Below are 22,178 nucleotides of genomic sequence, written 5' to 3'. Positions count from 1 at the left end.
CAGGAGAAATAAAGCAGGCTGATACTTCCGAAGGAGAATACACAAAATTGTCTCTGCAAAGAAAAGGTAGAGAGAGAGCGAGCATTAACTATAGCAATTAAGATTCTGTCTGTTTTTACCAGTGTTATGACATTGCATGCAGAGTCAAAAGCTGTACTTTTTCATTTTACTGTGCGATCAAGTATTAGTTACATTGTATCTAACCGTGGCAATAAGGAACTTATGTTCTTTGCTCTGTGTGCCTTTTCGTCTTTCTCTACAAACATCCACACACACTTTACACGCATCTATATACATAAACATCTGCAACCCACACACAGCATGTTGCTGTAGACTCCCCTGTGCTCCACGCCAATTTGGTGAGGACATGAAGAGAGTATCTGGCATTTAGGTTCCTAACCCCTTTGGTTTAGGTCTGCCCGCCATTTTGGATCATATTGGAGGAGCCACCCATGTGAAGTACAACGTGTTACTGAATTACCTGAATATTTAAATATTTAAAACAAAAACAAATGTATTATTGCATTATAATTGAGTCAGACACAATACAAGGGAGATTTTGGAGATGCCACATTTGCATACAAAATCAATGGAAAATTTATATTTTTAGGAAATAAAATGTTAAACTAGGGCACCCCCCCCCCCCCCCCCCCCCCCCCCCCCCCCCCCCCACACACACACACACACATACACACACTTTGGTGCTTCAAGCATGAAACTGAATAAACACTCTACTTGTGCTTCACACTTCCCAAAAAGAATCAAATGCAGAAGACACTATTTTAATACAGTTCCTGCTAACTATCTTCATGACCCTACTCACAATTAAAACAACAGCACTGGTAATTTCATTGTCATTTACTTAATGGCTACACCTATTTGTTACCTAATTGAACTGAAAACAATGCTGACCTCACAGTGAACAGTGTTTTGGGGATTACAGGGCTCTCACTGAAGTAATTAATTTGTGGTCATAACTAAAGTTTTATCGTGTGAGTCATCAAACTCAGTTCCCCAGGCATCCTCTAGAAACTCACATGGTGGTGTAAAGCCTAGAAACCCAGCTGCAGCTACGATCTCATTGATAAAACCCGCTGCACAATGCTGCACGGCCTCCCAGCGTGGCCTGCTTGGAGAAGACCTCTCTGATCTTACAGCCGTGACAGTCCCACAACTGCAACCAACTCAGTTAGCCAGCGGCTAACTGTGAGGAGAACAGACGGAGCGGCCGGACTCTCATCTTTTACACAGCAAAAGACTGCAATAGTTCCTCCCCGCCTGGCTGCATCCACCACGGAGCCGCCAGCTAACATCTAGCAGTCAGTGATAACACATATGCTCATTGTTAGCTTCACATAGCTTTTTTTTAAAGGCAAGATTTTTTTGGGGCCTATTTAAGTGGATAGACAAGAATATGAGGGAGAGAGATGGGGTGATATGCAGCAAAGGGTCGCAGGCTGGAAAAGGAAAAGGACTTATACGACGTATACATGGGTTGTGCGCTCTACCAATTAAGCTAACCGTGCCCCAGCTTCACATAGCTTAACAATACCGTTACTTGGCTAAGCACAGGACTGTTTTAACTTTTGTCAATGTACACTGATGTGTTTTTTGTGAGGTTTATCTTGAGATTATGTAACCATGCTCAGCCGCTGCTAAATTGTTGTTAGAATGTTATGCCTGATACAGGAGAACTTGGGAAGGTTGAAGCCCAGTCTAGCTGCTGTATTCTTGATAAGCTGCAGAGGTAAGATGGCACATGTAGCCTGGACGAGAAACTGTGCCACTTTTCTACTTTTTCTTTCCGCCCAAAAACTCTTCTTTTTCAGCTTTGTGCATTACCATTTTCTCTCCCTTCTCTCATTCCCACACCCTCGTCCCTCAACCCCCCCACTCATGAAGATATAGATTAATTACCATTTGATATCAGATGATTGCTCTCTCCCAGCTGGAACAATAGGTTTGTAATCCCCCCCCCCCTTCTAATTCCCTCAGGCCCCCTAAACTGTGTGATGGCTCCCCTCTTCTTCTTCTTAACCTCCTCGTTTACCCTGTCATCTCACATTCCTTTCATCTTCTCTCCTTAACGTTGCTTATCTTCTTTTCTAGAGCCCTGCCATTATAGGATTTATGAAACCAATATCAATATATGAATGTAAAAAACATGTAATCAGCGTGGAAGTTCTTCACTTTGAGTGAAGTTCGTGATTTGTAATACGTGTAAGGCCAAACTAAGCTGTGTTTCTCCACACACAGACTTTACTTGGGCAGACCACCCAGGTATATTAACTGTCACCAAAACAGGCTATATTTGGCGATCCATTTTGGCACATTAGAGAAAAACAGAGATAGAGAGAGATACATTATAGGGTATTATTTTAGAATACTCCGCGTATTCTAATAATAATACCAGATAATGTATCTCTCTCTGTGTTTAATGGTGGAGATCTGTTATGACCTGACTTAAGGAGCCACAACAAAAGGGAGACACTCCATGGTAAACGTTTCACAAAACATGTTTATTTAAACCAAAATGAACCAAATTAAGGCTGGTGCCAAAGTAAAGGTGATAAAGTATGGGCTATGAACATCAGTGGTTTTAGTCATGTCACGGCAGAATGATGGATGCATGGAAAATGTGGTGTAAGGGTGTTGTAATGTGCAACAGTGTGACCGGCGACCTCATTGACAAGAAGCCTCTGCCACACGTGGTTCACATGCTGCTGTGAAAATTGAATCACAGGTGAATAATCCAAGTAGAGTAGACACATAAAGGACATGTGTGTTTTTCATGCCTGACTAGCCGCTAAGCGAGCATTATGACGCGCGTTACGACGTGACGCAACATGGTAACAGAAGAAAAGGCTGGACTACAATTGAGCTGTTTTCAGGCAGTTCACAGCAGTGTTTTCTGTGGCATATGGGAACTCTCTTTAGGGCGGACTGTGGGCTTTTTCACAAAGGCAAAAAGCATACTATGACCTTTTTAAGAATTCATTTTAATAGCCTAGGCTAAAAAGTTTACCAATTTATGTAATGTTTTCCTATTTGTTAACTTTAGCTTGCCATATCAGTATATGTTAGGGTTTTGTTGGTTTGCACAAAATAGTGTTTCAACATACATACTTTATAATGCTACAAGATGGTGAGAGAACGGCATGAAACAGCATGTTGTCAGCCCCTCCGCCACTGGTGTTTGTTGTAGCTCAGATGATGCAGAGTAGGCCCTTCATTACCAAACATTAACTACATAACTTAACTACATTAGGATACAACTATGAGTCATTAGCAAACAGTTAGTTAGATAAACAGGGATATTTGATCTGTTAACTGGTAGCCTGTCAGATTTATTGCATGACTCATTTGCAGCTAGAAGCTGTTGCTCTCAAAAATTGTAGTTTATTTTGACAAACTTCAAATTAGGGCATTTGGTATCTTATTTGAAATACATTGTGAGGGTTGTAGGTATGTGTGCGTCTGAAGGGAAAAGCAAGGTGAGCAGATTAAAGTAGTTTGTGAGTAAACACTAAAATAAGTTGGAGAATTAGGTAGAATTAAAATGGTGAGAAAATAAATTATCTACCAGAAATAGGGTAATACATTCATATTCATCTTCTATCAAATATTATCAAGTAAAATATACTATATACTGTAACCTACTGCAGTTTTGGAGAAAATATAAAAGTCTTATCTAAATCTAAACATAAAATTGAATGGACCCCAGTCAATTGTAGAAAGTAAGAAGTAATTTTGCATTACAGAAAAGTTGCAAAATTGTTTGTGTATTATAGTTCTTAGAAATAAAGTAAATCAGAATCGGACAAAATAGGAATCCGCAGTCCAGACATAAAAAAAATGGGATCTTTAAGTTTAATAGACTTTTGTATATCTCAGACTTGGTTTGCTCAGGTAAAGAGTAGAGCCCTACTAATGTGGGACTTTTAAGTCTGATACCAATTTTGATGATGACTGATCTGAGGATTTTGAAAATCCAACATGCCGATATATCGGCCAATATTCTTCTTTCCCCCTTATTTTAAAAAACCCATTTGTCATGTTGAGACCATACCAAGATACCATGACATAATGCAGTATAAAAAGATTTTTTTTTATTGTTATAAATAGTACTTTGAACAAAGGTACAGCAAAATATATAGAGTCAAATGTATAAAACAGAAAACATTTAAAAAATATCTGATTTGTTATAAATTACTACTACTAATGAACATTAAAGTAAATTGTGTTTTTTTTGTGGGGGCCAGCAAAACAGAAACTATAAAAATACCAATATACTACTAATACTACTACTACTACTACTAATAATAATACTACCATATATCATATCTCATGTCATTGCTATCGTAATAATGATAAACAGGGCTCTCCTAATAGTTTATTACCTTACATATAATCTGCTACAATGACTACTGTCTACAATGTAGCATATTGATATCTAGTTTACCGGCACTGTGAAATCTATCCAAAGCTATGACAAACCATTTCAACCACCATCTGGCTCTAAAACATGCTGTCTATGATACAGTGACCCAGAGAAAATACTTCTGTTGAATGCATCTAATACTACATGATTGGGGGACGAGATGTATTTAGAATTTGTTAAACGCTGTAGTTTAACTGCTTAATGTTAGCACACATGGCATGTGTGTGGTTCTCCCTGTTCAGCACAGACAGGCAGTTGCTGAATGAATGACTGCTGCTACTAAACTCTCACATGATCAATAAAATCAATGCGCAACTAACGTTAATGATTTTCACCCGCACACTGTGCAGCAAGGTAGAGCTTAGCTAGTGTCCTCTCCTCATTCCTCAAAGGACAGCTACGTGGCAGGCGGCAGTAGGTGGCAGTGAAAGCAGCGGTGCAGAGGAAAACAAGAGCGCTAAGTTTTCAGTCTGGCACAGTGTAGGTCACTGTGTCCAACTACTGGAAAAGTGAAGGCAGTTAGCTCTAGCCGACATCACCTCTTCAGACTGTGGTCTGGAAGCTGAGCAGAACGATGTTTGGCTGATAGTTTGAGTTTGTTTGTTGACATTCATCCACATTTCGAGTACAAAAATGAATGCAATGCTGTTTCTCAAGGCCCGTGGTGCTCAATACAAGATTACAATAATCAAACATGTAACTACACTAGCTAGCTACTGTATGAATGAGCACTTTAGAGACATAATGATAGTAATTATAATTATATATACACAGCCTATATATGGCTGGTTCTGGTTATATACTCAGAAAAGATTGTGAAAATGGACGGATTTAGCCGGAGTAGTGGCGATTGCATATTAACATATTTCTGTGGTTTTTACATGGTTTGAATTTGTTTGTGGCCCCATGGGGCTTTATAGAAAGATGTTAGAGAATGATCAAGAGGTGAATTTGTGCATTATACCGGAGACGTTTTATAGAGGAGACACGCCACTCAATCACATCCTTAGTACAACTCTATGGGGAAAGGCCGTAACGGCAAAGATGGCGACCCTCCCACTACAAAGCTAATCGCCAGCTTTTCACAGCGAAAGCGGAAAGCATATTTCAATCCTGTCCAATCGTGTGGTTCCACTGACATAAGGGTCTGGTTTACTTTGACTGCGCATGCATGGCAGTGGTGACGCATGCGTAGTAGAAGGAAAAACGCTTTTTAAACCTTATTTTGGGGCCAAATTGTACGAGACTTGAAGATTTGAGTTTGTCAAAAGAGTCCCTTTTACCATCACTAATCATGAGAGCAGTGAAGATGCACATCCCTAGTAGACACACCCTTTGGGAGGCAATGAAGGGCTTTTTTACAGTGTCAGATAACTTTATATAAGAAAAAAAGAATGGAAAGGATGAATCATCATAGCTCCAGAATAAATGCTCCCAATGCTAACATCTACGTGAAGCGAGTGGCAATACAAACAGAATGCAATGCTTTGATCATAGGATCAGATGAGGATCTGCTTCTAAAATCCAGGCAGAAAAAATACAAATATGGAGAGAGAGCTAGCATTTTACTCTGCCACAAGTTGTGACAGGTTGCTTAAACTGGATACACAGAAGAGATAAAAAAACCTCATACGTTGTATGTCCGCAGATGAATTGCATATTAATAATCAATTTAATCAATCATCCATTTTCTTAACAATCTAGAATGACCTACCTTTAGTAAAACAGATAAAGAAATCCTGAACAGCCTGCATCAGCTGGGGGAATTTAAGCAATTACAGGAATGAAAAGTAGGAAAGCACCCTCACGAGATTGAGTTTTATAAAACATTCTCACTTATATTGAATTTGTACCTAGAAAGCCGATATAGGTCCCCAAACCCACCCAAACTCAACGGTCATAAATAAATTAGCACTTTCCGACATACTGCTTTAGCACTTTCCTTTGAAGTCTGTGTTGTTTTTAATTTCATTTTGCAAACACTAACTTAAAACATTTTACTTTGTAGTCATATTTGCAGAATGAAATGTGTCTGTTGACGAGGAGGTATATTCCAAAAGTTGGGTATGGCCAAACACAAACACTCTTATACTCATTACAGGACACCTGCATATCTAATTACTGCTGAATGCTCACTCACTCTCTCAAAGAAACACATATTCACACAGCAGCATCAATCACAAATAGAACTGTTTTCATTTCCATTAATTTGGCTGTGGATTAAAGCTGACCCATTTTTGCTAATGGAGTCTGCTTTGGACAGGAGAGATGGGGGAATGAGGACAAACCAGACTAATGGTTATTGTGCGCCTACATAAAAGGACTGGTGTACCTGCAAGGCCTCTCTGACAACAGGTTCACTCCTTCTGGGTTTTTAGTCCAAAATCACACATGGAAAAAAAACATAGCCTCAAGGAATATGTGTAATATTTATATAAATAAAGGTTTTGTTATTCTCTGTTCCTAATTAATTTAACATAAAATAGCCTGAAGCAAATCACTGAACTGAGTTTAAAGATTCTCTGTTCTAATCACTAGAGCTATGATTTTCTATTTTTCAGTATTCTCTGGCAAAGCCATGTTTTTACCCACTATACACAGGTTTCTATTTGCCTGAATCCAATTGGTATTTTGGTGACTCACTTTAAACTTGAGTATGCCAGTGTCAGAGAAACGCAGAAATTCGAGCAGGTGATCAAGTGTGAGGCCACATTACCAGATGAGCTAAACACCTTTTATGCTCGCTTTGATCTCCTCAGCTTTTTACAGTGGAGCCATAGAAAGCATCCTGACTGGAAACATCACCAACTGGCATGGGATGTGCACGGCCCAGGGCCGGAGGGCTCTGCAGCGGGTGATTAAAAATACTGTTAACATCTCTGCAATATATAAATGAAAACACTAGGGCTGACCCCAAATAGTCGAAGATACGATAATTCGATAGGCAGAGCCTGATTCGACTGTCAATCTCACAGTCGAATCTTCGCAGCAGCATTATGAAAGGAGGATCATACCATGTTTGCTATATGGGGGAGCTCAATGTCTCATTTTACATACAACTACCAGTTTTCTCCCAATAAGTTACAGTTTTTCGCCAGTGCTTAAACACTATAACCAGGCTTTTGAACTGTAATTTCACCATAACTCTATTTTTCAAAAAGCGCACCCATTTCCCTAAACTCTACACAAAAATCCCTTCATTTCTCATTGCCTACACCATGTGGTCATTGAGAAAGCACTGACATTCAATATTTTTCTGAAAAAAACTGTAATATACAGCCTATTATGATATAAATTTCAACATATGATGTTGTACATAAAAAAACAGAAAGAAGCTTTAATAAATATTTTTAATCCAAATTTGTAACCCTAACCCTTAAGGGAGGGGGCGTCAGTGCATATCAGTGTGTATGTGTGTGTGTGTGTGTGTCAGACAAGGAAGAGAGACCATCAGCTGTGCCAATGTTATGCCGAGTTTTCACATCTCAGGGAAAGTTCGGATCATCATCAGCATTGATGAACCACACAAAGAGTAATATATAGTTTTTAAACAGTACTTGGAATAGACCCGTGGGGAACCAAGATGTGCATGCATTTGTCGGCACAAAACTCGGCACAAGACAGGCAGGGAGAAAAGGGTCAACAATAAGCCTCAGTTTAGCTGTAAATGTAGAGTGTAAGTTACAATGACTAAAGAACGGTAGTTACGTACTTTAACTCCAAATTCTATGAGTTCTATTCTATTGCATAGGCGCAGCCCTCTAAGGCTATCGCTATTGGGTTAACCCCTACGCGCGCCTGCGCGGCACTGAGAAAAGTTGTCTACGCCCACCCACAGCGTGGGCCTCTCTAGGGTGAGACCTAGCCCTCAGCTCCCAAAATGCCTTTTCTTCAGCACTGAGAACCATGGTCCAGTGAGGCCTTCAACTTAGAGGTCTGCACCTATACTCATAGAAGCTGGAGTTACAGTACCAATGGCGCGACATGGTAGGCAGGGAACCAACCTATGTGTTAATAGTCGGGGAACTGGATGGGGGCCCGGCCCAACAGCTGTACAGATGCAGGTGGGGTCACACAGAGCAGGGGCAGCGTGAGCAGTGGCCGCTCCCCCCCACCATCCCGTGGGAGAGGGCGCACCGCACACTCACAAAGCAAATCACTCAACCAAAACCCTCAGTACTGAGTGAGTCAGCAAGAAACAGGAGACATCCCGCAGGTAGAAGCGGACAAAAGAGCACAGGGAAGAAAAGGAAGTCGCTGTACAACGCCACAGAGGAGGAGACGCCTCTTATGGAGTGCGCCCTGATGCAGTCTGGAGGGGACTCACCGGCCCGAGAGAGTAATCACCCCCGACTGGAAGGAGCTGGTGATGTTCTTAGGCATGAATGCAGCATTGGGGCGCAGGACAGCCGAGCTGGCGTCACCGTGAATCCTGAGACACGATGAAGCCACAGAGAGGGCAGCCAGGTCACTGACCCTCTTGGCCAATGTCAGAGCCACAACTAAGGTGACCTTGGCCAAAACACACCTCAGGTCAGCCGTCTCTAATGGCTCAAAAGGGGCTTGGGTTAGCGCGCCCAACACCAGCGCCAAATCCCACTGTGGAGTAACAGGCTGTGCAGCCGGCCTGCGCCTCCGCACCCCCTTGAAGAAACGCCTCACCAGGGGGTGAGCGAACACCGTCCTGTCACCAAAACCCTGGTGACAGGACGAGATGGCGGCGGCGCAGGTCTTAACTGTGCTGAACGCCAAACCCCTGTCCACAAGCAGCTGGAGGAGGACCAGAAGCCTCATGATCGACAAGGCTGTCACCACTGCCCGTGGGACAACACGGCGGAGCAGCTCCACCAGAGCCTCCACCCTTTCCTGAAAGAACCGCGTTATCCAGAGAGAGGAGTCCAGCACTACGCCAAGGTAGGTGAGCTGCTGGGAGGGGAGAGGGGCACTCTTTTTCCAGTTCACCATGAAACCCAGGCGAGACAGATGTGCAACCAGCTGGGCTGTCTGCATCACTGCCTTGTCCTGGTACTGGGTGCCCCTGGAGGAGAACCGCAGGAACTTCCTGTGTACCGGGGATAACGGGGACATGAAAGTACGCGTCCTTCAGGTCGATGGATGTGAGCCAGTCCCCCTGATGGACACACTCCAGCACCTGTTTCACTGTTAACATGCGAAAAGGTCTCTCCATAATTGCTTTGTTGAACAGTGACAAATCCAGGATGGGCCTCACGCCCAACCTCTGATTCCCCTGCCTCCAGGAACCGTGGAGATGGCCTGCTTCTTTAGGAGCTCCTGTAACTCCGCTCGCCCCCCTCCCCGTTCTGAGCCGGGGAGGGGGGCACAGTCTCCACAATCCCGGTGAAGGGGGAAGGGGGGGAGACGAACTGCAGCCTGATCAGGCTGTCCATCCATCTGAGCGAACTCTTGGATCTCATTTCCCTTGAACCAACTCCGCGTACATTCCAAGAGGTGAGCTTATGTGTGGTCATCATTCAACTAAGGGATATAGTGTAGGCTAGTGTGTACAGTATCCTTGTGTGTGGTGTGAGTTGTACGTGCCTGTATGTGTGTCTATGGATGGATGGATATTTATTATTTCTCTGTTGACATGTTTCTTAGCTAAAAAGATCTAAAGAGGTTAGACAGGATGTGCATCTTTAGAGAAACACACAACAGAAACAGCTGTCTCAGATTGTCTTACAGTATGAAAACAGCCAACCAATATCGCAATAGTATCGTCCCTGTTTCAGTCAGTCCAGCCTTTCTAGTCATTTGCTAATTGCCAGCTTTTCTAAGTCTAATCCTGTTTCTCCTCTTCCTGCAGCCTCCTCCTGCTCAGCTCAACCAGCCCTGTTACTGCTGCTCAGCTCATTCCTGGCTCAGATCCATTCCTTTTAAGCCTTGCAATAAATTACCCTCTTTTATTCAACTCCAGTTGTTTGCCTCTCTTTATCTAGCATGTGGGTCCACTAGCTCAGCTGTAACAGGGTGATTAAAAGCACCCAGAACATCACGGGTACTTATCTATCGAGTATCAGAGCCCTAACCCTAACCCCAGCTACACCCCGTTCACCCTGTTGCTGTCTGGTAAGCGATACAGAACAGCTAACTAACTAACCCTAACCCAGAATACAGAGCAGGTTCTTTCCTGAGGCTGAGACTCATCTTAATTTGCACTCCACCATAAATAATAGTGTTTTTCTGTTTCTTAGCATGAGGAGGCAACAGCTTGCATTTTGCTGGACAACCCTTACTATAAAGCTAACTAAAAGAACCTTGAAACTTTCTGAAAGTTAAATTACTTTGGAGTCAAGGGTAATTAGCACACACTAAACATTTGACTGTTTGACCCTCACTTCACTTTCTGATTTCAAGGTTGAGCTTTGTACAGAATTTTAACAAAAACCCACACAGGTAGTTTTCAAGCTGTCTTGTAGACTCACTTTTCCAAAAACTTTCTCTGAAACCCAAAAAGAATTTGGAGGATGATAGTATAACAAAATGCTTCTACCCAGTTATACAAGCAAGCCCTTTTCATGAAAAAGTAAATGCAATTGGAAACATCACTTCTTATCATTATGCAAATAAAGTGAAGGCACCATTGTAAAGGAGGAATTTCAAATCTTAAGATAGCTGAGAAATGCAAGTGCAATTTACCATTAGAAAGGTACTCCTGATGTTTTGTACATTTAAAAGTATAATGCAACAATATTGTATACACCCTGCATTGCAAGAATATTGGAAGACGTTAAAACATGGCATTTTTAGTAGCTTTCAGAAACTAATCCAGTCCACAATCCATAACACCCTTTTTGTTTTGACCCAGTGCTTGAAAGGCATTGACCTAAATAGCACAACCATTGGCTGGCAGAACAGACATGGCAGGCACTGTGAGGAGGAAAAATCTTGTTCATCTGGCTCTTCACTAAGCCTCCTATATGACCAAAATTGGTGGCACCAAACTGGGTTTACTTTGGGCTTCACTCATTTTGGGTTCATAAAATGCTTTACTTTCTTGAGTTTGGTTATTTTAAAAAGGGAAGAAGTAAATACACGAGCGGATAAAAGCTGATAATGAAAAAATAAATGTAACCTTTGACTGAATCAACCTTGGCCAGATTGCCTAAATCAAACCATTGTTGCCCACCTGGATGTCATCAAAAGATCCTGACCTTTTGGTTTATGAGCTTGCTGTCTTGACAATGTGCATGTAAGATGTCCAGAGGAGAAGGATACTTTAAGAGATTGTTGTCTCGTTCCTTGTTGTCAGAGTGGGATTACAAAATTGCCATGACAGCTTCAAGGCCTAAAAATAAAGACTGGGGTGGCAAAATGTTACAGCTTTAAAAACTGTGAAAATGAAATGCATTGTATCCGTCAAAGGAAAAACATTCAGCAATATTTTCTTTTAATTATCACTTAGTACCTCATACGTACCTCAGTTAATTTGCTTTTCCTCTTTCATTTGAGAATTTAGAATATGTAGATGTCAGTGACTAAAATTTCAAATGGCATGATGTTTATTTCAGTATTTGAAAAGTAAGAATTCAGTCAGTTTTCAGTCTACCCATGCATCCTACAATGCTCACGCAAACGCACACACATACCTACAGACCATTTCTCTGCTTCAAACAATATTAACATTATAAATCCCCTTACTCTTTCAGTGTTTGCTGTCAACAGTTGGCTACAAGTAAACTGGGACCCAAGCTGTTTTGATAGCAGTGGAATCAATATGAAGACATATAACATGTCACAAGCAATTAGTTACACAGCAATTAGTAGCAGTAGAACAATTATCATGGCTTGCCCCTTCATGCCAGCAACCTTTTCATTCTGCCTTTGGGCTTAACTATTCATAACAGCTACAGAATGACTATCCACATCTCATAATTATGAGAAGTTTTTACATACAACGGGCTTCGTATTAAACAACTGATTACAAAGTGTCTAATATTTGAAATAACAGGCTCTGTCCACTCAGTCTGTACATTGTACTTTGAATATTATAATAATGTCAATAATAATGTTATTATATATTGTGTGCTCTGCAGGATCTTTTTTTGCTTTTAATTTTTATTAAATAATTTTTTGGACTGTACATAAATAGCCCCCAGCAAGTAAACGTAGATTTGTATGAGAAGAGTATGTACAAGAGAGGCTGTATGTAAGACTGATTGGTTGCATGCATACACTTGTATGTGCATCTCTATGAATAGATGTGTGTATGTGTGTGTGCGTTTTGGTTCACTTGGCAATGGCAGCTGGTCCCCAGACTCTCTGTCTACACTAACATCTGGCCTCTCAAAGAATTGCCTGGAGATACACACACACACTCACACACAGTGACACTGCAACTCACTGTATCTTCCAAATGCCCACTGACTTACACAAGGTAGATTTATTTGTCATTGTAGTTCCCTTTATACTATACTCAAAACAACATTATAATACAAAAATTATATACAGTAGATGGGTGAATAAATAAGTCATAGAAATAAAACTATTTCACATGGGTGAGGTTGAATGTGAGGAGGATGAATTAAGGAGTCTCACAGCCTGAGGGAAAAAGCTGTTTTGAAGTCTGGTGGTACAATAGAGGTTCCTTCTGTCAGAGATGTTATATAGAGGGGACATGCCACTTCCTCAATACAACTCTACAGTGAAAGCCTGTAACGCCAAAGATGGCGTTGTCCCGCCCCTCCCGCTAGAAAGCCGTCGTCTTTGCTTCTGTATCTCTTGCCAGAAGGCAGCAGGGTGAACTGGCTGTAGCTGCGTGGGTTAGTCTTTTAATAACCTTTGGGCTCTGCGTAGGCACCTCATCTCGCCAAAATCACTGATGCTTGGTAGATGGGTACTAGGGCTGACCCCAAATAGTCGAAGATTCAATGCATCGATGGGTGGACCCTGATTCGACTGTCAATCTCACAGTCGACGCTTCGCAGGGAAACAAGGATCCTGCCATTTTGGCGATATGGGGGTGCTCAACGTCTCATTTTACATAGAACTACCAGTTTTCTCCCACTAACTCAATGTTTAATGCTGTAAATAAACATGTAAAAAGAATAAAACTTTCAATAAATGTTTTGAAAAAAAAAAATAAAAGTGCGTGAATAAATCCAAAATTGTAACCCTAACCCTGGGGCGTCAGTGCGTATGTGTAGGCATACCGTGTATGTGTGGAGTGGCAGAAGAGGAACACTTGCTGAAGAGATGGAGCTCTATCTTCACTGGTGTTGTGCCGAGTTGTTCGCACCACCCGGGACTTTCGGATAATTTATCACCGTTGATGAACCACACAAAGGATATTTTGTCATTTTTAAATAGCTGGCTACTTGAAATAGACCCGTGAGGAACCGCGACACGCATGCAGTTGTCGGCAGCACGGAATGCAAGCTAAACTCTGCACAAGACCGGTGAATGACAGGCGAGTCACAATAAGCGTCAGTTTAGCTGGAAATTTCCAGTATAAGTTGAATGAATAGAGACTGCAGCTCCTCAGCTTCTCAAGATTAAAGCGGAGCTACCGTGTGTGTGCCTGGGTCATCGCGTCTTGCGCGTGTGTGTCCCCCTCCTGCCAGCGACGTCACTAATCAAGAGGGATCCCCCTTCCTGCAGACGGTTATAAAGGCGTGGAGCTCTGGTGCCCCCTTTCCTCCGGTGCACACACTCCCATATCAGGCAGAAGTGACAGAGGAGGCCTCAGGACAAAAATGTCTTTAGCTCAACTGGTAACGTGACCTCACACATGATGCTCCTGCATTTGTCGCCTGTGATGTTTCTGATCACCTGCCACATGCTGTTGGTGTTTGAGGTCTCTCCAGTTGCTGCTGATGCCTCTACTTATTTTTTTTATCGAATTTATATCATAAGCAATCACACAAAAATTGACTCTGGCAAAAACATAACTCAAATTCACAAAGAAAAAGAGCAAATACAAAAGAAACAATCAACAATAACTAAAGCAAAAACTTATACAACTACCTTAAATTCACAGATAAAAAGAACAAATATAAAGGAAAGAAAAAAAGGAAACAAAAGGGAACAACCACACACAGGCCAGGCTCCAAAGACCTCAGGTAGGGCCCACAAACCCTAAGAAACTGATCTGACCTGGAGTGGAGGACACACCGTGAGATACTTAATTTAAATATAACTCTATGCCAGCCCTGAATAGAGGGGCTGGTATCAGATACACTACAATAATAAATTAATTCTGGCAGCGAATGTCAACACATGATATAGTCTCTTGTTAGCTGACATGTGTGGTGTTGTTATTGTTGATGTGTAAAAGCTTGACTTTCAATGATAGGAAGCGGGTCTTGACGCAAGGCATTATGGGAGATATGAGGGCAAGCAAGAAGGTGTGTTCCCGGGCAGCGAAACTATGAGAAAGAGTTCATCTTCAGCTCGCAGTTTGTCTTTATATTCTTTTAAGAAAACGACAACTTGGTTATATGTCCATTTGGAAGACCCAATACCAGTGACACTGGGTCCATTTCCAGGTGGACCCCCATAATCCTCCCAGTTTCCCTCAGCACCTCCGACCAATATCTGACACATGACCATAAGCAATGAGTCAATGTTTCCACATCAGATTTACATTTGAGGCAAACAGGAGAAAGGGAACAGTTAAATGAGTGTCTGCAATTTGAGATATATCTATTCTGTGAATAATTTTTAACTGTTTTGCCTTCATTTGGGTGAAAATTTATATATTTTTAGCATGACTCTTTCCCCATGTCCCATCATCAATAGTAGTTGAAATTTTGTTTTCCCATACTCCTTTAGTCTTCTGTGTATTAGCAGGTGATAACCTCCGCATAACATCACGTAACAGACCAGGGGCGATTCTAGGATCAGACCTTTAGGGGTGCTTTGCCCCCAATGAGAATGTATTATGCATACAATACCTTGCAAAAGTCTTCACTAATTAGTGGAGAGAATAAGTAGGCCTACTAGAGCGGAGCGGGTCAGTCAAGGGCATCACTTTGTGTTGAAAAGTGGTGGGGACATAAAGGCTCAGATTAGTGGCATGATGATTCATTTGGGTCATGAGACTGGACCATGGGTGAAGATTTTTATTACTATTTTGATCCAATATTTGATGCTGAAATATATGTGAGGTGGGTCTGGGGGTCCTCCCCCTGAAGATTTTGGGCATTAAACTGGTAATTTCCTGCATTCTGGAGACATTTTCTGCTCCAATTTACGGTGGAAATGTCTTTTTTTATATGAAGGAAAACTATATTGCAGTGCATGTTTTCTTATTGTGCAAATCAACCTTTCTCAAAGCATTTTCATTTGTTAGTTAACATATCTTGGTGCAGAACGTTTTATAGAATTTTTTTAACAAATGCTTTCAAAAAGTGATGTGTACAAAATCAGCCATTTCAAAATGTGGTGGGGACATGTCCCCAGCATCCCCAGTGTAAATGACACTTATGGGGTCAGTGGACCAGTTAGGGTCAGACAGCAGTGTGGAGCAGTGTGCTTGGGAAATGTGAAGCTGTAGGCTCGTGTTTACGCCCTTGGAGCAGGGAGGGTGTTAAAGTCTTGTGTTTTCAGTTTAATCCTGTTACATGCTTGCTTTCTCTTTTGAGGAAGTAGCTTTCTGTTGCTGATTGAGTTAATTTGTCAGTATTATTTAATTGTTAAAAACACTTTTAGTTTGGTTGCACAAAATCTGTTAAGTATAAATTATTTCTATAATATTCTAACATTAAATTAAAACTAATTTCATAGCTAGGCCTACTGTTAGTAGTGTTGGGCAGGAACTGTACTAATATTACTTTTCTCATTTTACATTTACTCATTTTCCCAGTAACTAGTAGTGTAACGGATTACTATTTCCAAAATATTATTACAGTTACTAATTCAAGTAACGCTGTGGTACTGAGTTACTGAACACACCATCCTTGGTGTGCACGGACTCATGTCACTCCATTACCTTGTGACCTCCACTGGTTACCCGTGGCCTCCAGAATCAGATTCAAGTCACTAATGCTTGCATACAGAGTGACTACTGGGTCTGCACCCATCTACCCCAACTCCATAATACAAATTTACATTCCTTCTCGGCCGCTACGCTCCTCCAACAAACGCTGCCTGGCTCTGACATCCCTTCACTGCCATCCTTGCACTTGTCAGACAAACCTGGAGATGAGTTCACCCACGACAAAACTTAGCAACCCGGTGCAAAAGGTTTTAGATTAAACTCACCCCAGATGGAAAGGAAACTCCTTTGATCGGCGCCGTTGAGCCAATCATATTTCAGCAAAAACGAGGACCAGTCCAAGTCGGGAGGGGCCACTCGTATTCCCCCTCAATACTGAAAGTATTAGTTTCGCCCAGACTAACAGACACACAAACAGAGTTCCGCTGCAGCTGACCGGACGGCCAGCACGGTTGCCGATCATTGTAAAACATTAGAAATTGAAAAATGCCAGTATTTAGGGACTTTAAACCCGTTCAATGTAAGTAAAGCCATATGAAACTATAGGTTAAGTGGTTGTCCCTTGTCTTACTTCTCCAAAATCTAACGTTAGAGGACAATTTTTTTTTTTTCAGAAAATGATAATAAATTGTGTTCTTTTTTAGGGGTGCTTAGAAGAAATTTAGGGGTGCTTCCAGTACTCTTTGTAATAAAATATCTTAATTGAAAAAAACAAAAACAAAAATCCTGTTTAGGTAATTGATATTTCTGAGACAACTCCTCAAATGACATCAAAGTATTTGCAAATAAGTTTCCCAGTCGGATCACTCCTGTCCTGTACCATAACTGAAAATCAGTATCAGACATCCCATGGAATAAAAGGGGAAATTCATTTGGTTCTCCCCTTTAGACGACAGACTAATCGCCATGCCTCCAAAGTGTTAATTGTTATGAGGTTAGTAAAACTATCTCTATTATCTATTTTGATAATGATGACTCAATACTGAGCCAAATGGAGGTTGTATAATAATTGATATATCTTTATGTTTGGTAACTCTAACCCTCCCATAGGTCCAGGCAATTGTAATACAGCCATTTTCAGTCTGGGCCTCCGTTTACTCCATATGAAGCAGCTAAGCCAACTGTTCAAATCCTTCAGCACTCTGTTTGAAAACAATACTGGTATCATTTGAATAGGATAGAGCAGCCCAGGTAGTATGTTCATTTTAATTAAGGCTATACACCCCGACCAAGCAATGGAACAAAATTTGTTCTTTATATCTGGCTAAATGAGGAAGTAATAAAAATACCTAGATAAACGAAACCTGAAGGAGACCACTTAAAATGAAAGCATGGTGTCATAAGGTAGGTATAGTAGTAAGGTTACCTAACAGCATAGCTTTGGATTTGGATAGATTGGTCTTATATGCAGAAAATGTGCTAAACTGATTGTTCATCCTAAGTAATGCTGGAACTGATGATTCGAGGTCAGATGAAAAAACAATACATAATCAGCATAAAGAGTTATTTAATGATGCTTATCCTCCACTAGTAAACCATTTATAGAAGATGCAATTCTAGTAGCCTCTGCCGTTCAATGGTGAGTGCTAATAAAAGAGGTGATAGAGGAAAGCCCTGCTTGGTGCCCCTTTAAGTCATGTAAAATGTTGATCTTAATCCAATAAGTAAAACCATGGTGTGAAGATCAGAATATAAGACCTTTGTCCATTTCATGAAATTATACCCTAGACCAAATCTAATGTATAAAATAAGTACTTTGCCTCATTGATACCAGCTTTTAGTCTCACGCTTGCGGTGTTGGATGCTTCCTTATCACCTGACCGAAAGGCAGTTTATTTGGGTCTGGATAGAGCCCTCACCTTTCCATTCTTCCACGCTTTGTGGTAGAGGAATAATTTTGTCTTAGTGATCACCACATCATCAACACATTTGCTTATGTATGATGCCACTGATGATGTATATTCCTCAAGATTTAAGTGGTTTGGTGTCGGCCTCTCTGAACATACCCAGTCTGTGCGCTCAAAACAGTCCTGTAGAGCTGCTGTAGCCTCATATGTCCAAACTTAATTGTTTCTATTGATGGTTTTATCATATTTATTAGCTGGGTGTAAGTGGGTAGGAGAAGCAAGGCAAGGCAAGGCAGGTCACCCACCTTTGCTTATTTTACTCCTTTGATTCCCCATCTCCCACTCTATCCTCCCTTACTTAGGGACTCTAACCCTAAGGGGACTCTAACCCTAAGGGGACTCTAACTCTTCCTTAGATACAGCCGTCACTGTAAATCCAGATTGTTCACGCTACAAACTCTGGTAAAAGCGGTTGACAGCGGGCCCTGTCAACAAGTTAACAGGGGACAAAACAGGGACTCTCATCCTTGTAATTCAACTCGGCCCTGTTAACTGAGGATCAGCCGTGTGAGATGGTAGAATCAAAAGAGCACTCTAAGCTTTTTATCTAAAAACAAAGAAAAAGAAAACAGGACAGTAAAAGTTACAGTGCAGTGTAAGTTATCAATATACTAGTTAAAGGCAGTGGTAAAAAGAAAAGTCTTAAATATTTAAGTAAAAGCAATGGTAAAAAGAAAAGTCTTCAGTCTTAATTTAAAAGAACTGACAGTTTCAGCAGACCTGCAGTTATCTGGGAGTTTGTTCCAGATATATGGAGCATAATAACTGAACGCTGCTTCTCCTTGTTTAGTTTGACTCTGGGGACAGAAAGCAGACCTGCCCCAGATGACCTGAGAGGTCTGGATGGTTCATAACGAAGCAGAAGATCAGAAATGTATTTTGGCCCTAAACCATTTAGTGCTTTTTAAACTAACAGCAGGATTTTTAAATCAATTCTTTGACATACAGGAAGCCAATGTAAAGACCTCAGAACTGGAGTGATGTGATCCACTTTCTTGGTCTTAGTGAGTACTCGAGATGCAGCGTTCTGAATCAGCTGCAGCTGATGGATTTCTTAGGGAGCCCTGTAAAGACACCATTAGAGTAGTCGAGTCGACTGAAGATATATGCATGGATAAGTTCTTCCAGGTCTTGCTGAGACATAAGTCATTTAATCCTTGATATCTTCTTCAGGTGATAGTAGGCTGACTTTGTAATTGTCTTAACCCCTTAACGCCTGAATTTATTTACAAACAAACAAAAAAAATTTTGTTTTCATTTGCTTTCAAGCTGATGTTAAATTAAGTGAAGATTGTTAAATTGTCTGTAGAACATAGAAAAGATATAAATTCAGGTATGTGTAGGTATGATGCAAATTAGCGACAACAGGCATAAACGAGAAACCAGGGCTTGCAAAAGGTTCCTAGGTACGTATCGAATATGCACCAATAGGCATTGGGGGAATCCATATGCTATCTTGGCTTGCAGTCTGCAAGGAAGAGGTATGATGCGAATTCGTGACAATCGGCGTCAAGGGGTTAATGTGGCTCCTCAAAATCAGGTCTGAGTCCATGACTACACCAAGATTTGGCTTGATTTGTGGTTCTTAACAATACAGATCGAAGCAGAGCACTGACTTTCAATCGTTCTTCCTTGGCTCCAAAAGCAATAACTTTGGTTTTATCTTTGTTTAATAGAAGAAAATTCTGGCACATCTAACTGTTGACCTGTTCAATACAGTTACTCAGCGCTTATATGGGATCATAGTCCCCAGGTGATATTGTTATGTAAATCTGTGTGTTATCTGCATAATTATGGCAACATATTTTGTTGTTTTTCATAATCTCAGCCAGTGGAAGCATGTAAATGTTAAACAAAAGAGGCCCCAGAATGAAGCCTTGGGGAACTCCACATGTCATTTTTGTCAGCTCAGATGTGTGATTACCCACAGACACAAAGTAGTCCCTGTACTTTAAGTAAGATTCAAACCAGTTTAGTACTGTGCCAGAAAGTCCAACCCAGTTTTCAAGTCTGTCTAGTAATATGTTGTGGTCGACCGTGTCAAATGCAGCACTGAGATCCAATAATACTAAGACTGAAATTCTGCCACTGTCAGTGTTTAAATGGATGTCATTGAAGACCTTAACAAGAGCCGTCTTAGTGCTGTGGTGTGGTCGAAAACCTGACTGGAAGACATCAAAACAGTTATTTAGAGCCAAGAAAGCACTAAGCTGTTGAAAAATTGCATTTTCAATGTTTTTACTTAAAAATGGGAGATTAGATATGGGTCTGTAATTGCTCATTAGTGAACTGTCTTGATTGCTCTTTTTTAAGAGTGGCTTAATGACTGCAGTTTTCAGGGCCTGTGGGATAACACCTGAGAGGAGAGACATGTTGAAAATTTGTTGTAGATCTGAGGCTATGTATTTAGAAACATTTTTGAAAAAACCTGTTGGCAGAACATCAAGGCGTCATAAGGAGGATTTCAGATGTTGTTTTATGTCCTCCAGGTTTTTATGGTTAATAGAATCAAATTGTCTCATGCTATATGAATTGTTTTTAAGTGGACACAGGGACAAGACATATCCTGTTACTGACATGAAGGCACTGATTCCTTGTCTAATTGTTAGAATTTTGTCTGTGAAGAAGGAGGAAAATTCATTGCAGGCCCTGGTGAAAAGAAGTTCAGAGGCTACAGACACAGCAGGGTTGGTTAGCCTGTCGACAGTAGCAAACAGGGCACGTGCATGATTAGTGGTTTTGGACATTATAAATGTGAAGGCACTCTTTATAGACGTCATAATGAACCTGGAGATTTGTTTTCCACATAGTCCATTCACTTCCACATTCACTTCTAACCTGTGGATCTTGGTTCCCAGCACTGCAATTTTCTGTAGAAGTTTGTAGAAGTCGTCCGTGGAGATGGGTGGCATCTTGTTGCTTATTAGCATTAGCTATAACTCCAGTCACTGCAGTACAGGCTAGTGCTATTGATAGGCCGCACTCGCGTAGCACTGAGATCATAAAAGTATTTAAAGTATGGAAATAGCCTACTTTATCTGACAGTCCCAGTAATTTAAAAGTATCCAAGAGCTGCTGCTCATAATTTCTAGCAGAAAAAAAGAGAGTTTCAGCAAAAGAATGCAAGCAGAGGCAAGAGCAAGCAGCAAAGCGTCTGCACTGTCAGAAAGCAGGAAGCAGTAAAAGCAGTGAAATATGGTCTGATAGACCAAAACGGGGACAGGGGATGGCAGCCAGGAATAACCATGTAAAGATGGTCTAGTGTAATTGTTCCCCTGGTGGGGAGAAGGAAGTGCTGGTGGAATTTACGTAAAACAGTTTTGAGGTCCGTTTGATTAAAATCACTAGTTACAATAAAAAACACCATCCAAATGTTTCTCATTTCACATCACACACGAGCCTCCTACTCAGTGTGAGACTTCCACTTTGTGAGTGTGACTGTTGAGAAGTAACACCCAATTAAGACCCAGGAAGAGGAGAAAAAGCGTGGCCAGATGATACGTATTTAATACGTATACTGGATCTTATTAAGAGATGTGCAATTAAAAAGAACCATTTACTTCACACAGTAGCGTACTGTGGCTAAGACCAAAATATTGAGCTTTAAAAAACAATCCCACTCTGAAAAATAAATATGTATAGAAAAATATAGAAATTGAGCATACAAAACATTATACATATTTAGGCTTGAACATCGCTTCCACTGGACTGGGCATGGCTGTGAATGAACTGAAGAAGAACGGCTTTTTCCATTCATCCATCGTCAACCGCTTATCCTGCATTCAGGGTTGCGGGGGGCTGGAGCCGATCCCTGCTGACATCGGGCGAAAGGCGGAGTACACCCTGGACAGGTCGCCAATCTATTGCAGGGCCA

The sequence above is a fragment of the Micropterus dolomieu genome, linkage group LG05, assembly GCF_021292245.1.
Source record: "Micropterus dolomieu isolate WLL.071019.BEF.003 ecotype Adirondacks linkage group LG05, ASM2129224v1, whole genome shotgun sequence".
In the NCBI taxonomy this organism is placed as follows: Eukaryota; Metazoa; Chordata; class Actinopteri; order Centrarchiformes; family Centrarchidae; genus Micropterus; species Micropterus dolomieu.
This window is presented reverse-complemented; position numbering follows the sequence as displayed.